Here is a 15,714-nt window from a genome sequence, read left to right as displayed (position 1 = left end):
TGTTTTTATTTTTATTAGGTATTTTGTGGTTTTATATCTTGATTCTATTCTGTGAACCACCCTGAGACACACACACACACACCCGGTATAGGGCGGTACAGTCATACCTCGGGATAAATACGCTTCAGAATAAGTATTTTCGGGTTGTGCTCCTGAAAGCCAGTGTGGTGTAGTGGTTAAGAGCAGTGGACTTGTAATCTGGGGAACCGGGTTCGTGTCTCCGCTCCTTCACATGCAGCTACTGGGTGACCTTGGGCCAGTCACACTTCTTTGAAGTCTCTCAGCCCCACTCACCTCACAGAGTGTTTGTTGTGGGGGAGGAAGGGAAAGGAGAATGTTAGCCGCTTTGAGACTCCTTAGGGTAGTGATAAAACGGGATAGTAAAGGTACCCCTGCCCGTATGGGCCAGTCGTGACCAACTCTAGGGTTGAGCGCTCATCTCACTCAAGAGGCCGGGAGCCGGCGCCATCCGAAGACACTTCTGGGTCACGTGGCCAGCGTGACGAAGCTGCAACTGGCAAGCCAGCACCAGTACCACACACAGAAACGCCGTTTACCTTCCTGCTATAAAGCGGTACCTATTTATCTACTTGCACTTAGGGGTGCTTTCGAACTGCTAGGTGGGCAGGAGCTGGGACCGAACGACGGGAGCTCACCCTGCCGCGGGGATTCGAACCGCCGACCTTACGATCAGCAAGTCCTAGGCACTGAGGTTTTACCCACAGCGCCACCTGCGTCCCTTATAAAGCACCAACAAGATGAAGAAGAATTGCAGAAGGGACATGGAAGAGATTTAAGGGCCTTGGACATAAGGCTTCCAGGTTGATGGACTAGATGGAATGGACAGTAAGGACTGACACGACCCGAGACCAGGAAGAAGAGATGCTGGATGATGATTGAAAGAGAATTTATAATGGAAATTTTGTATTTTAGAATTAGCTTAATGAATATTAGGGAAAATGTGGGAATGAAACTATACGACCCTAGCAGAAATGTTATCAGGAGCTATGTATATTTGAAAATTAAGATTTAAGTTTTAAGGTACATAGGGGTAAGATAAGGTTAAATAAATTAAGATAATTTGAATAACAGAATATGGGGAAAGATGGAAAAGATTTGTTGAGTTAATTATTAGTTAAATTGTTAAGATAAATTCTATAACAAAAATTGAGAAAGATGGAAAGAATTTGCTGGAAAAATTATCAAATTAGAATACAAAAAGGGAGGTGTGAGGAGGTCAATGAAACAAGCAAATGGAAATTATCGATATGCAATTCGGGATTTGTGGTTTTTTCTTCTTTTTTCTTTTCTTTTCTTCTTTTTATTTTCTTTTGCTGTATTGTTATATATTTTGTGCTTTTCTCCTTTTTTATTCATTTTTTCTTTTTTTTGTATTGTGGTGTTGTTTTTTATTTTTCTTGTAATCTTGAAATTCTCAATAATTATTTATAAATATATATATATATATATATATATATATATATATATATATAGCGGGATATCAAATCCAAACTCTTCTTCTTCTTTTTCTTGGTAGGGCTGGGAGAAAGCCCTTCATAAAATTGCGAAGAGCTGATGCTGGTTTATGTAGACAACACAAAGCTGGATGGAACAACGCTCTTTACGTAGCACAAGGCACCTTACTATGTTCCCAGTAATTTTTCTTCCCGGGGAAGGAAACCTGACACTCACATGACAGGTTGAGGCAGGTGAGCACAGGTCAAAGGCCTACAGGTGACGCTGCCCTAAAAGAAGGCTCTTGAACAGCAGGCATCCGTACCTGAAATATTGTCTCACCAAGTATACACTGATGACTGCACTTGGCAGGAGACAGTCTCCTATAGATATAGATACCATCTTATCAGGAAGTCTGTCCCACACATTACAGAAATCAGGCCTTTAGCATCATTGAACCTAGCCTTGGGAATTCCCTCCGGTTAAATATTAGACAGGCACCGTCTCTCTGTTGTCTTTTCAACACCTGCTGAAGACCTTTCTCTTTCAAAAAGGCTTTTAGATAAAGATATATCCTAGTCTGAATTCGTATCAGAATTGCTTTTAGATTTAATGCTGCATTGCTTGAGCATTTGCCACCCTGGGGAAGAAGAGTGGAATATAAATTTAATTAATTAACAACAACCACTAACCCTATTCAGAGAGAAATAAAAAAATTCCTTCCAGTAGCACCTTAAAGACCAACTAAGTTAGTTCTTGGTATGAGCTTTCGTGTGCATGCACACTTCTTCAGATACACCTATTCAGAGAGGGCTGCGAATAGCAACTCACTGAGCCAGGGTGCAACTCAGAGATCATACCTTTGTCACTAATAATGTCTACGGAAGGGCAAAGTTACGACAAGCATGCCTTCCACCCCAGATCCTGCTGCTCTCCCTCATCTGTTTGTGGGCTAAATTGCAAAACTGGTTGCTTTACCAGTCAACCTGATGATGGAAGAAAGGGATGAGTGGCAAGGTCTTGGAAAAGATGGGCACAGTGGCACAGCAAAAACTCATTCTCCTATTGCTTGTGCATTGCTAAATGCAAAGCGTGACCTCCAGGTTGCAACCAGGCAACAAAGTTCTTGTTGTTGTTGGATTTATTCAATTAATGATTCCATTTCTATCCCATCTTTTTCTCCAAGGAACTCGAGGTGGCATACATGATCCCCCCCCATTAATCTCCACAACAACCCTGGGAGGTGGGTTAGGCTGAGAGGTGATGACTGACCCAAAGTCACCCAGTGAGTTTCATGACCAAGCCGGGATTTGAACCCTGGCCTCCCGGGTCCTGGTCCAACACTCTAACCACTACACCACACTGGCTCTCCTAATTGTTCAATGGTTTATTCTTCTATTCTGCTGACCAGCTGAAGCTGAACTTGCAAGCAGCAACCGAATGAAACACTATTATCTTTGTTTCTTGATTCGGAGTCCTTCGGGAAGCCTGAACGTTTCTCCAGAAGTCCTTGCAATCTTTCCCTTTTCACACTAGTAATCTGTAGTAGTAGTTAGCATTGTGAGCCACTGCTGCTCACCTGTCCTCCGACCATTGGTGCTGCTTACCAGGAGGCAGAGCAGGAGGGGGAACAGTGGGGAGGTGCTAATAATAATAATTATATAATATAATAATTTATTATTTATACCCCGCCCATCTGGCTGGGTTTCCCCAGCCACTCTGGGCGGCTTTCAACAGAATATTAAAATACAATAATCTATTAAACATTAAACGCTTTCCAATGGAGCCAATCTGGTGTATCCACCGGTTTGTTTGTACAGCTTCAACCTTGCCACCGCCTTCCCTCTGCCTCCTAATAAGCAGCAGCGATGCAACTGACCAAAGGGTCAGGTGATCTGCGGCACCCCATCACGCCTTCTGCTAATGCTTAGCTGGTGTCTGCTACCTTCAATGGCTGCTACATCCTTGTCTCCTCCCCTCCCCAAATCAACCTTCTTAAGAATAACGCTGTCGTACCACAGCCAGTCAAGATTTGGCTGTGTGACAGCTTCACTGTGGGTAAAGGAAGCTAATTCATCCTAAAGGTGTATTAGGCTTCCATGTGACAACACTTTTGCTCCCTTTTGCACTTCTCAAACAAACAAAAACCCAACCAAAACCAACCCAAAGTATGTGTGTGGTGGTGGAGAATGTTTTTTCCCTAGGGGAGAAAATGTTCACAAAAAGCACACAGATGCCCACTCAATGCCTCAAGAGGTTTCGGTCAAACAAATATTTCAAAACAATGCCTCCTTCTTCCAGTTTGATGAACAGACGTTATTTGCAGTGTTTACTTCCCGCACTCCTACGAAGAGCTTGCCAGGATAGAGTGCTCATCAGACAAAGATTGGGTGGGAGTCAAAAATGAGGAAAAATAAAAGCCAGCTTCCTCAAGAGGTATCCAACTTTTGCTCCCCTGCCCTGTTCTCCTGTGATAATCAGAACTACAGTGGTGCCCCGCAAGACGAATGCCTTGCAAGTCAGAAAACTCGCTAGACGAAAGAGTTTTCCGTTTTGGAGGTGCTTCGCAAAACGAATTCCCTATAGGCTTGCTTCGTAAGACGACAATGTCTTGTGAGTTCCTGCTGGGTTTTTTTCCTCCCCCCCCCCCTTTTTCTAAGCCGCTAAGCCGCTTATCAGCTGATCCGATCAGCAGATAAGCCGCTAAAAGCCGCTAAAAGCACTAATAGCGCTAATCCGTCAATGGGCTTGCTTCGCAAGACGAAAAAACTGCTAGACGAAGAGAATCACAGAACGGATTCTTTTCGTCTTGCGAGGCACCACTGTATTGTTCCGATGTGGTTTATCTGCAAGGCCATAAACGTCTTTGGTAAACAAACTAGGTCAGGCATCCCACCTGGGCAGCAGACATGGGCCACAGATTTGAAGAGCCTGTGCACATAGCAAAATATGCATGCAACTATGGAAATGGCCTTCAGGGGTAGATCTTGCTGTGTGTGGATCCGTTTTAATTTGTAAGCTTGGCCTTGCAAATAAGATCGCAAAAGTTACTAGCCTGCTAAGGCCTGGCAGAGGAGGGACAGAAAGCTACCAGCTGCATTTTTATGCTGTGAGGCGAAGTGGGGATTTACTTCTTTGGCTGCCAGCTCAGTTTCTTCTGCTGGACAAAACAGAAAGGCAGCAATATTTCACCAGCCTCTACCAGTCCACGTGCAGGGAATTCCATGTATTCACCAGTATGCAATTCCTGGTCACTTACAGCTGCAGAGCAAGTGCTTAATACAAGGCTGTGATAGTTAAGGCATTGATGCTTCTCAGAGTAGTTAGTTAAAACAGCCTTCTGTGTCCCAGAGCCCTCCCACCTCACTTTCTCAGCTTTGGGTAGGAAGAAGGAGGGCTCCAGGACCCTGCCAGAACCTCGTGCCTCCTTTCCAAAGCATGGAGCCTTGCTTTGGACAGGCAGAGCAAGGGCTGCTGGGTGGGTGTCTAATTTTGGCCTTGCTCCCCACCCCTGTGCAACAAGGCAGTATGTGGCCCGTGGGTTTCGGGTCAAAGTACCCTTACAGCCCACTTGGTATGAAAAGTTGGACCACCCTGAGAGAATACTGAGCTAGATGGACAAAAGATCTGACTCAATATGAGGCATGTTCCTATGCTGTGTAAGAGCTAATACAGTCTTGTTTTAAAACACTAGCCTGGTAGCCATAGGTAACCTAGAGGGAGTGAGATTGCTACAGCAGAAATGCCACACACTCTCTCTGCCCGCCTCTTTCTGCTTATATTCTATCTCTTTTTTTTTTTTTTGCAGGTTGTTATCCTTTCTGGACTTCTTTATGAAACTGGAAGTGGGATAAGCACATCAGATGGGGAATTGCTTGTTTAAAATTTGCTGAACTTGCTTGGCAGCCTTAGTTCTCTCTCCCTTGGCCTCCACCCACAAACTGCAAAGTTGGAATAGTAACACTGGTGCATTTTAGAGCAACCTTTGCCAACCCGGCGCCCTCCAGGTGTTTTAGGCCACAACTCCCATCAGCCCTAACTGCCGGCTGTGCTGGCTGGTGCTCATGGGAGTCGTAGTTCAAGATGTTCGCAGGGCCCCTAGTGGGTGAAGGCTGCCTTAAGGGGCTGTTGTAAAAGATTGCTGGGATAATGTCCGTGATGCACTTTGTATGGCCTCCAAACCAGAGCACTGTTGTCCCAAGTCACATGATTCAGTGACATTGCTGAAGCCAAGCAGGTCTGGGTTTGGTCTGCTTTGAGTTCCATCATGGAAGGCAGGGTGTAGATATAGAAATGCTAAATATCTTTTGTGGCAAAAAAGGATTGGAATGCCTGGAGGAATGAACAACTTAGGCACCAGAAAGTCTTCCCCATTACACAGCCGTGAAAAGTGTGCGATTTTAAGGGTATGGTTTTAGAACTGCCTAGCACAAACATAGGTATCTGAACACACTTCATTCCTCTGGAAGTGTGTGGCCAGCAGGAAGGAAGAAACAACTTAGATATTTCCCAACAATGCCACAATCATTGCAGGGCTTCTTTGAACAACATTTACTCTGGCAATTTAAAAATTTGGACCGCAGCCTACAAGTCTTCCATCTGCCATCTGCTGGGAAACTGGCCTCGTAGTGTAAGTTAAGATAGAACACATCATACCACTGACCCTGAGCTGTTTCATATGTAATGCTAAGCCAAACCATGGTTTAGCGTGAACAGGTGACGTGAGGGGTCCTGAAGCAGAGATTGTGGCTGCTGAGAGCTAAGCCATGGTTTGGCTTAGGGTGTGGTCCGAACGTGAGTTCATGGTGTGTCCGACCCAAAACAAACATAGATTACAGCTCATGGTATGCCTGTAGTAAGACAAACCACAAGCCTAAGTTTTGACAACACACTATGAGTAACACATCTAGTTTTCTATGCTGAGGGCTCCTTTCTGTCATGCGGGTTTTCCTGCAATGCAGATAATTATTTGCAACTCAGGCTGTGGTTCTATTCCATTACCTGGGAGCAAGCTCTACTCAACTCAGTGGAACATAAGACAATGTCTAAGATTGCACAGTTGGTATGAACTTATTTTCCCTCTTGTAGCATCAACAGAAAAAGAAGGAGGGGAGAACAGAAACTGCTTATCAAAGTTTCTGAATTTCTCATTTTCTGGAAGGTCAGGTTGTTCGTTGCTCAAGCAAACTTCGTAATTAATGGCTTTTGGCTTCCTCTGTTTACTTCTGGGTTTTTCTTTTAAGTTGCCTGTTCCTCAACACACAAAGACCAGAAGCAGAGAGATAAAATAGCTTTTAAGGTACGGGTCAGTTGACTTCACACATTTCTTTCCCCCTATACAGACCTGAAGGGAGCCATTGCATCATGATATACAGAAAGTGTGCAAGGAACTGCATTACCAGGTACACACTCATTCAGCACCCACTTTGGCCTGTCTTGCTGTAAACCAGCCTTCACCAACGTAGTGCCCTTGAGACTGTTGGATTACAACTCCTCTCAGCACCCAGACAGCACAGCCAAGTTTAGTAATAGCCACCAAATGTGGAGCAGGAAACTTAAGTCAAATTGGGGTTTGTGATTATGCTTTGGAGGCAAACTATGGTTATCAATAACCGCAGTTTCCCAGATTTAAACATCATGGCCAACTATGGTTATGATGAACCAGGAAGTTCAGGAAAGAACTGGCTTATGTAAGGGAGGGAAGCAAGAATGGAGGGGCATGCAAGCAACAGATATTTTCCCAGGGGCCAAACCTTGGTTGGGCAGGTGGTATCTGAACTGAGGGAATATGTGTTGGATTGTTTGCTCTGAGTTAGGCACAACAACTTCTTATGTAAGTCAATCCTGATCTAAAGGCTAGGAAGGCAACAGTTTGGCTGGAATAAAGAGAGACTCTTCCAGGGCTTCCAAAGCTCAGGTAATGCTTTTGGCACTTCCAAATCCTTTGAAGCAAGAGACTTCCTTGTGATCACTGCAGTTGATACCAGCTTGACAAAACATAATGATGCGTGTCACAAACAACTGTGTGTTAGATAAATTAATGAAGACAATTCTGGCAGCAATCCAGTAAAGTATAATGTGTCAACGTTAAATATAGTGCAGTTACAAAATTTTCAGGACTGTGCTGCTCAGAATTGTAACAAACACAGTTTGAGTCCATTCCCTGCAATTCCTAACATTTAAATAATTTTTTTCCAGAATTGTAATATTAGATTTTATGTTTTTGTAAACCACTTAGACAAATTCTTACCACTCAAACGATATCTAACTGTTGCTAAATAATAATAATAATAATAATAATAATAATAATAATAATAATAATAATAATAATTTATTATTTGTACCCCGCCCATCTGGCTGGGTTTCCCCAGCCACTCTGGGCGGCTTCCATAGAAACCAAAAAACACTAAAATATCATACATTAAAAACTTCCCTGAACAGGGCTGCCTTAAGATGTCTTCTGAATGTCAGGTAGTTGTTTATCATTTTGACATCTGATGGGAGGGCGTTCCACAAGGCGGGCGCCACTACCGAAAAGGCCCTCTGCCTGGTTCCCTGTAGCTTTGCTTCTCACAATGAGGGAACCGCCAGAAGGCCCTCGGCGCTGGACCTCAGCGTCCGGGCAGAACGATGGGGGTGGAGACGCTCCTTCAGGTATACTGGGCCTCCTTCAGGTATAACATTACAGCTAAAGACCACTTAGTTTCAATCCAACATCATTCTAACATTCATTAATTTACAGTATTTCTGTAAATAATCTTTAAACTTTTCCCAATCTTCTTCCACCGACTCATCTCCCTGGTCTCGGATTCTGCCAGTCATTTCTGCCAGTTCCATATAGTCCATCACCTTCATCTGCCATTCTTCCAAGGTGGGTAGATCTTGTGTCTTCCAATACTTTGCGATGAGTATTCTTGCTGCTGTTGTGGCATACATAAAGAAAGTTCTATCCTTCTTTGGCACCAATTGGCTGACCATGCCCAGGAGAAAGGCCTCTGGTTTCTTCAGGAAGGTATATTTAAATACCTTTTTCATTTCATTATAGATCATCTCCCAGAAAGCCTTAATCCTTGGGCACGTTCACCAAAGGTGAAAGAATGTACCTTCAGTTTCCTTACATTTCCAACATTTATTATCGGGCAAATGATAGATTTTTGCAAGCTTGACTGGTGTCATGTACCACCTGGTTCAGATGTGTTCTAGTTGCTGCTGCAACTTCTGATTTACTCTAGCTCTTGGCCCTGGCATGTTCCAGCTTGTCGATATCCTTCTTAAATTGTAGTGCCCGGAACTGTAAACCCTCCTGCTAAAAGCCCGCCTAGTAACCAATGATGTCGTTTCAATGTCAAGAAATTGTCCATCTATTTGCCCAGGCATTTGCAAGATATGTGGGTATTTTATGCAGAAAACTGAGTCCTTCTGGATTTTGTAAGTTCACTGTCTGCCTTGTATTTCAACCTGCTCCTTTCATCATTTGTGGCCTTGATTGTTTTAGCGTTCTCTATAAGTATGCAATGTAACTGCCATTGTACACCGCCTGAGATCTTCATGATGACGAGTGAGTTAGAAACCTATCTAATAAAATAAATAAATGAGCTTCAATTCACAAATCCATAAAAGGGGAAAGAGAAAGAGTTCCTTCACACGCTCCTGTAAAATTTGTCACAAAAGCATAGGTCCATGTGCAATGCTTGAAATAGCTCTACTCACTTCACACCCCACCTGTGTCCAAAACTGAAAGAATAATGCTAAAAAGGTACTTAGTGAATTGGAGCAAGAAGTTAAACGTGGCTTTCCCAGAACAGTTTCTGAACATTGCCGAGCCTGTTAAAAGTTGAGAATGTCACTGTTCATATAAATCCCACTGGGCTTATGTTAGCTCCCTCTGAATCCGAGTGGAAGCTTCCTCATTGATTGCAGCATCCTGTGTTCATTGATTTAATGGCTCAAACATCCAGCTGGAAATGAATCATCCAGCTGGAAAGAGGCACAGAAGTCTAGCCTAAGCTCTCACTCCCACCCACTTTTATCAATATAATTATCTAGGCTAAAGTTTGCCACAAGCTGGAGCAAACTAGGTGCATGACTGGATACCCTGATAGACCGATAGATTTGTTTAATCTATGATGGGTTTTCACATTCAGCCGGTAGGCCGGAGCCTGGATTCAAATGAAAAGACAAATCCACAACTCCAGGCCAGTTACCTTGGAGACGGCTCAGGGAAGTGAGCCGATGCAGGGGAGGCAAAAATTACTTATTTAGAAATGTTTATAGACCGTTGTATCACAAAACTCTTAAAGTGCTGTACATAATCCAAAACACAGCTCCTTGTTTATACCCCTGTTTTATAAACAGGAATATCGTGTGTCAATTTCACTGGGGATAAAATTACACCCCAAATTTAGACTATGATAATCAGATTTCAACAAATCTACTTGCCGCATCTAAATTGGGGGGAGGGGGCGTTGGTAATTGAAGCCAATGCTTCAAGGTGCTCACGCTAGCATGGTTCCCTTCCTGAGGGAAATACAAGGGGACAGTTTGCTGGGTTTGCTAGTAAGGGAGGGGGGCAACTAAAACTTTTGATTTAGCCAGCAAGGCTAGCCAAAAATTATAAGCCCCTGATCATGATCAAAGCCATTGGCAGAGTCATCCCCAGAGAAATATTCCTGGGATGCAATTCCTCACTAGAGAAGTGTCTTAGCTGGGTGGCAGAGAATGCTTCACATCCCAAAAATACCAGATTTAATTTCTAGCATGTGCTTCCAAGGAATTCTAGGTGCATGTACTAGACTAGCTATGCATAGCAAAGGCACAAAATCTCTGCTTCAAAAGGAAGCGTATGTTTGTGTCTTTGACCTATGCTGATTACATTGCAATGATTACCATGCTTTAGCAAATTGTACCTGCAACAAGTATGTGGCTTTTTTTCTTCGCAGTTTAATAAATTCAAGAGCAAGTTTTTCAGCTCTTGTTTCTGCTCTGTCAAATAGAAAATAGTGCCCCCTTTAGATAAGAACATTAACGAGAACATGTCTTCTCGCGGTTTAACATCACAGAGCGTGCTCTAAAAAAAGGACTTCTTTTTTTAAAATATATGCATTAACAACACAGCTTCAGCAAAAGAACAGTTCCTGATCCCTGCAGAAAACTGTCATTCAGTGAAGGTGACAAGTGCATTCCCTCCCCCCAAGCAGAAAAGGTAGTGTACATCACTTCTACACCCACAAGTATTATTAAACATGCCAGAGATAAGGAAACTCTGTGGGCGAAGACTATACACAGGCAATTACACAACCTAAACTATCGTATCTACTCATAAATGCTCTGGAAAGAAGGGGGGGGGCTTCGCCACTCATTGCCAAGGAAGAAATTGCCGTATAAAAGCTATAACTGCAGAACCCTAGTGGTAGCGCTGCTCTAATTACAGTTTCTTAAGAGCACAAAGCTATTGGCGTAGAGATCCAATTGAAGGAGGTTTGAATTTCACAGCAGCACCACAAATCGACCCCCTCAAACTAAAGGGGACGCCAACAAATCAGCGGTTGATCATTAATGTTCCATAACCTCACTTAGCCTCGCCAGATGTCTATTCTAAAGGGACATCCCGCAATGCAAAGGATTGGCCTTGGTTTTTTGTTTTGTTTTGTTTTTTGGAGAGGGGGGTGGTATTGCGGAAGCCACATGGAAATTCAAGCCATATAGCTTAGCAACTGCCATGAGATGTCACAAAACCATCCTAATTGGTAAGAATCTCTCTTCTTCTTTTCTAGGAGAGGAGAAAGGTAAACGACAGCAATCTAAGTGCCTCGTATTGAGGTATTCATTGGAAAGGCTAATAAAGCAAAGTGACTAAGAACTATCTAGTTAGAAGGGACCCTGAACATCTTCTAGTTAGCGCACCACCACCTTGCCACAGCTGGAAATTTGGGGTAAGCTGTTCCCCTAGAAAGTTCCCAGTTCAACATTCACCTCTACGATGAATTTTTAAGGTGGCCTTAGGCTAGCAGTTGATATTCTTAGCTTCTGCAATATCTGTCTACAATATAGTGACAGCAACGTTGGTCTATCCCAGGCATAGGCAAACTCAGCCCTCCAGATGTTTTGGGACTACAACTCCCATCATCCCTAACAGGACCAGTGGTCAGGGATGATGGGAATTATAGTCCCAAAACATCTGGAGGGCTCCCCCCCCCCGTCTGTGTTTCATTTGCCTGGGTTTTTGTGGGAGGGTGTTATAGACATTGTCAGTTGGACTTCTGTGAAATGGTATATTGTGGGGCCCACAACACTTTTCCAGATTTGCAGATGTCTTGCCCGCCCCCCACAAAGATCTGGGGAAACTTCTCTGTTGCTGTTTTTTGGTAAAGAAAATCCTAAATATTTAAAAATAGAAGGAAGCTGCTGTGAGAACCTCTTTTTCTATCTCTAACACTGCTGTTCTCTCTTCCAGCTTTCGGAACAACAGATTTGCAACCTGTATTTTATACAAAGAGTCAGGTGCTACTTATTTTAAGACAGGGGTCTGCAACCTAAGTCCCATGGGCCACGAGCAGCCCATGGGGGTCGTTTAACCAGCCCCGAACCGAGCCACTCGCTCGGTGAGTCCCCATGCGCTGCGCTAAACCGGTGCAGCGTGGCAACTCGCTTCTGAGGCGCTGAAAATTGCGTCTGCGCATGCGCAGATGCCGAAAATCGCACACACACTATCCGGCCCTAGGAGGGATCTCCGCTGGAGTGAACCGTCCCAGGCAAGGTAAACCTTGCCAACACCTGTTTTAAGAGATAGCCCTCATTCTAAAAGGTCTTTCCTACGCAGCTCGTTCAGGTTTAACTTGGAAGAAAATGTCCCTAGCTGTACTAGGCTGCTCAGTGAGCATGCAAAGAACAGCAGTCTCATTCTCATTTTTCACACTGCCATAGAACATAATGTCAGAATTAAAGCACTGAAGTTTTGATCTGATAATCCTACTTTAAAACAAGGTTTTGGCTTTTGCAAAAGAAAAAAGCTCTCCCACCCCCTCCTATGTTATCCAAAGTAATATCCAGCATTTTTAAAGCCTCTCCTTAACAACAAAATTGGGGCCGGAGGGGGGGGGGAGGAGAGCAGAGAAAGAGAAAGGAAACTAGAGTATAAAGTAGGTCAATCATGTCACTTAAATTAAATCAATTTCAGCAATGCGATCAGGTGCTTACAAAACAAGATGAGGAATTCAGAAATATTTTCTACAACGTTTAGCAGAGCCTCATTATAATTGCAAGTTGTTGGATTTGAGAAGATTAAAAGTCAATTTAGGAACATCAAGCATGAGCCAGTTTTACTAACAAGCTTCCTAAAGTGTTTTATTTGAAGTGGGACAAGCATGGAGAGACTGACAAGATGTGGCAAAGAACTCTCATTTAAAAAGTGAGGGGGCAGAATGAGCCCTGACAGAGTCCCCACCCCCACCCCGAAAAGGAACTAAGGGCCTCACAGTTGTCGCAAGTAACAAAACATGACATTTCCAAAGCGCTGCAGAGTGCTTAAAGCACGTCGTATATGCATTACTTCAGTAACACAACGACAACCTTGTGAGGTAGAGCAGCCTAATTTGCATACTGCTGATGAGAGGTTCAAACTGAGATAGTGGCTTTCCTAAAGGCAGCTAGAGAAATCTTGGCTGGGGCAAGATTTGAACTTGAGACCCTACCAGTCAGTGTGGAAGACACTAAGGTGGATGGACCAAGGGTCCGATGCAGAGTAAAGCATCCTCCTAGGTTACTAAGTGCATGGGGATTCGAATCCAAGCCTTCCAGAGTAAACCCACTACCACAGCACATTTACAGCCAGAAAGAAGCTACTTCTTCACACAGCACACAATCATCCGGTGGAACTCACTGCCACAAGATGTGGTGATGGTTGTTGCTTTATGCAGCGTTGGAAGGGGGTTACGGAATTTCAAGGAGGGCTCTTCAACTCTTTAGCCATCATTGTCAAATGGAAGCTCCAAACTTGGGAGTCAGTATGCCTCTATGGATACCAGCCCCTGGAGCCAGGTGAGGCTAAGTGGCTGCTCCCCTCAAAAAAATCAAGTAAATAAATCGTCGTCCCACCACCACTCCCCCAGTCTCTGATCCTTCTTACCGGGGGGGGGGGGTCCCTGGCTGGTGCCTCTGCATCCAGCAAGTCCATGACAGTGGGGATGAGTAACCACTCTCAGCCGGAGGACCACATTTCCTTCTTGAAGACCTTCTGGGGAGACCACATGACAGGTCCAGAGGCAAAGGACGACGAATTCTACCTTTGTGCAGTAGGAGAAAATATCCTATATTCAAGCAGGCAAGAAGCAGTGTCGGATTTCCAAGGCATTCAAAGGTTAGGGGGCTGGACCGGGGAGGCCAGGGTTCAAAATCCTTACAAAGCTCACTGGGTGATCAGTGCCTATCAGCCTAACCTGCCTCACACGGCTGTGGCCTTGGGAGATTCCTGAGGACCTGAGAGACTGGCCTGGGGCAGGGGGGCTCAGGGCCTGAAGTTCACCATCCCGGGGCTACATGCCCTCTTTTGGGGCTATCTGTCTGGTCAAGATAAGTGTGGGATGTAAACACAGGAGCAGTCAATGACAACATTCCTAGAGTGTACATGTTAGAACATGGGGAGGGATGTCTGTCCAGCAAGCAGGTAAACTTCCTGGGGACGGACTTCCTCCGCATGTGACCAGAGGTGGGTGTGGCCTCACCTGTGCAGGTAATGACAAAAGAACAGGGCAGGCAGCCATCTCTCTCTCTCTCTGCCATTTTCTTTCGATGAGGAAACATCTAAAGATGCTCTCTTGGCTCTCAGCCAAGAGAGGAGATAAGGTCTATCTTGCAACAAGATAGATTCCAAGTATATGTAACCTTTTTAAGCCTGTCTACCTTCTGGGATCATGTTGTGAACAGAACGTGAGTAAACTCTTTTATACTTTTATAAAGACTGTGTTGTGTCTTGTATTTTAAGAGGGAACAAAGGGGAAATTACCAGAGTAATTATTATAGAGGTTCTAGCGAACCTGTGCACACGTTACCGTTGCGAACTTAAAGGGGAATGTCTATAAACTCTGCTGATATTTTGGGAACTTGTTAGCACAAGTTGGATAAGGATATAATCCCACAATATATCCTCTCCTGCACCCCAGAACATTCCTACAATAAGAAGGATTGCTGGACAAGCTGAGCCTTGGATCTCATCACCCACTAACAACTTAGATGGTACTGCTGAGATTTCCCTTCCCAGAAGCATCCGGCCACACGCCTCAACAGGAACAGATGGCCTTCTCTTCACTCCCACCCACAGCAAAGAATTAAATGCCTGCAGTCAACCATCAGGCCTAAGCAGCTGCATTTTACAGCTCGGCAAAATCAAAGCATCAAGGCCGGCTTTCAACAGTGGTCGCTGAGCCACCCAAGGAAGGCAATGACCCATTATCTGTAACACCCAGTACAATTGGTTTATTGAGGCCCGGAGACACCTACCCCACCCATTCCCAAAGTTGGTTCCATCAAAAGAACCAAGCTACAAAAAGATACTGGAAAGAGGTGGTGTCCTGCCTTAGTTCGCATCGGAGCTCTATAATTCAAATTAATGTTATGGGACCGGTGGGTGTGTTGTGTTATATTTTTTATTATATACGAAAATTCAGTTCTAGTTATGCAGTCTTAAAACAGGAAGTGTGAGACACGTGTTTTCTCAAAGAAGCTCCATAGTGGCTGTGACCACATATGAGCGATTTTCCTTTCTTTGGCTGTAGTTTCCTTGGCACAAGGGATAAGAACGCTCTACATTACATTTGAAGTGAAGAGGAGAGAACCGTAGAAAGTTGTTTTTTGTATGTGTGTGTTTTAGAAAGTAACATATAAAATAGATTTTATTTTTCTTAATGCAAATGCAAAAACATGCGTATATACTAGGGGAAATTTGCACTAAAATTTTCATGAGTACTTGGAAAAACCCACAAATTGATGCAGGAATTTGGAGAACTGAATTTAATAAATGAGAAACGCCCATGAACTGAAATGGACAGATGCATTCATTCGTACTTCACGAAAGAGTGGGGACCTTTCCACAGGAGATGTCAAAATCAACACAAACAGAGCTCGACCAAAACAGCTCAGGTTAATATTGACTTGGCTTTTCAAAGGGACTCCGCCCCCCCCCCGCCCCGCCACTTTAGACAACAGCCAGATAACTTTTGCCATCCAAAGCTGACTGCTATTAAATGCTGCCAGCATGATGTCCGG

General features: G+C 44.1%; 1 protein-coding gene across 4 annotated transcripts in view; it reads right to left on the bottom strand.

The window, feature by feature from the left end:
* The window catches only part of CCDC85C (coiled-coil domain containing 85C), a 188,729-nt gene that overhangs the window by 97,512 nt on the left and 75,503 nt on the right, over positions 1 to 15,714 (bottom strand). The window lies entirely within an intron of this gene.

Source organism: Podarcis bocagei (assembly GCF_964188305.1).
Source record: "Podarcis bocagei genome assembly, chromosome: 1".
NCBI lineage: Eukaryota > Metazoa > Chordata > Lepidosauria > Squamata > Lacertidae > Podarcis > Podarcis bocagei.
This window is presented reverse-complemented; position numbering and strand designations above follow the sequence as displayed.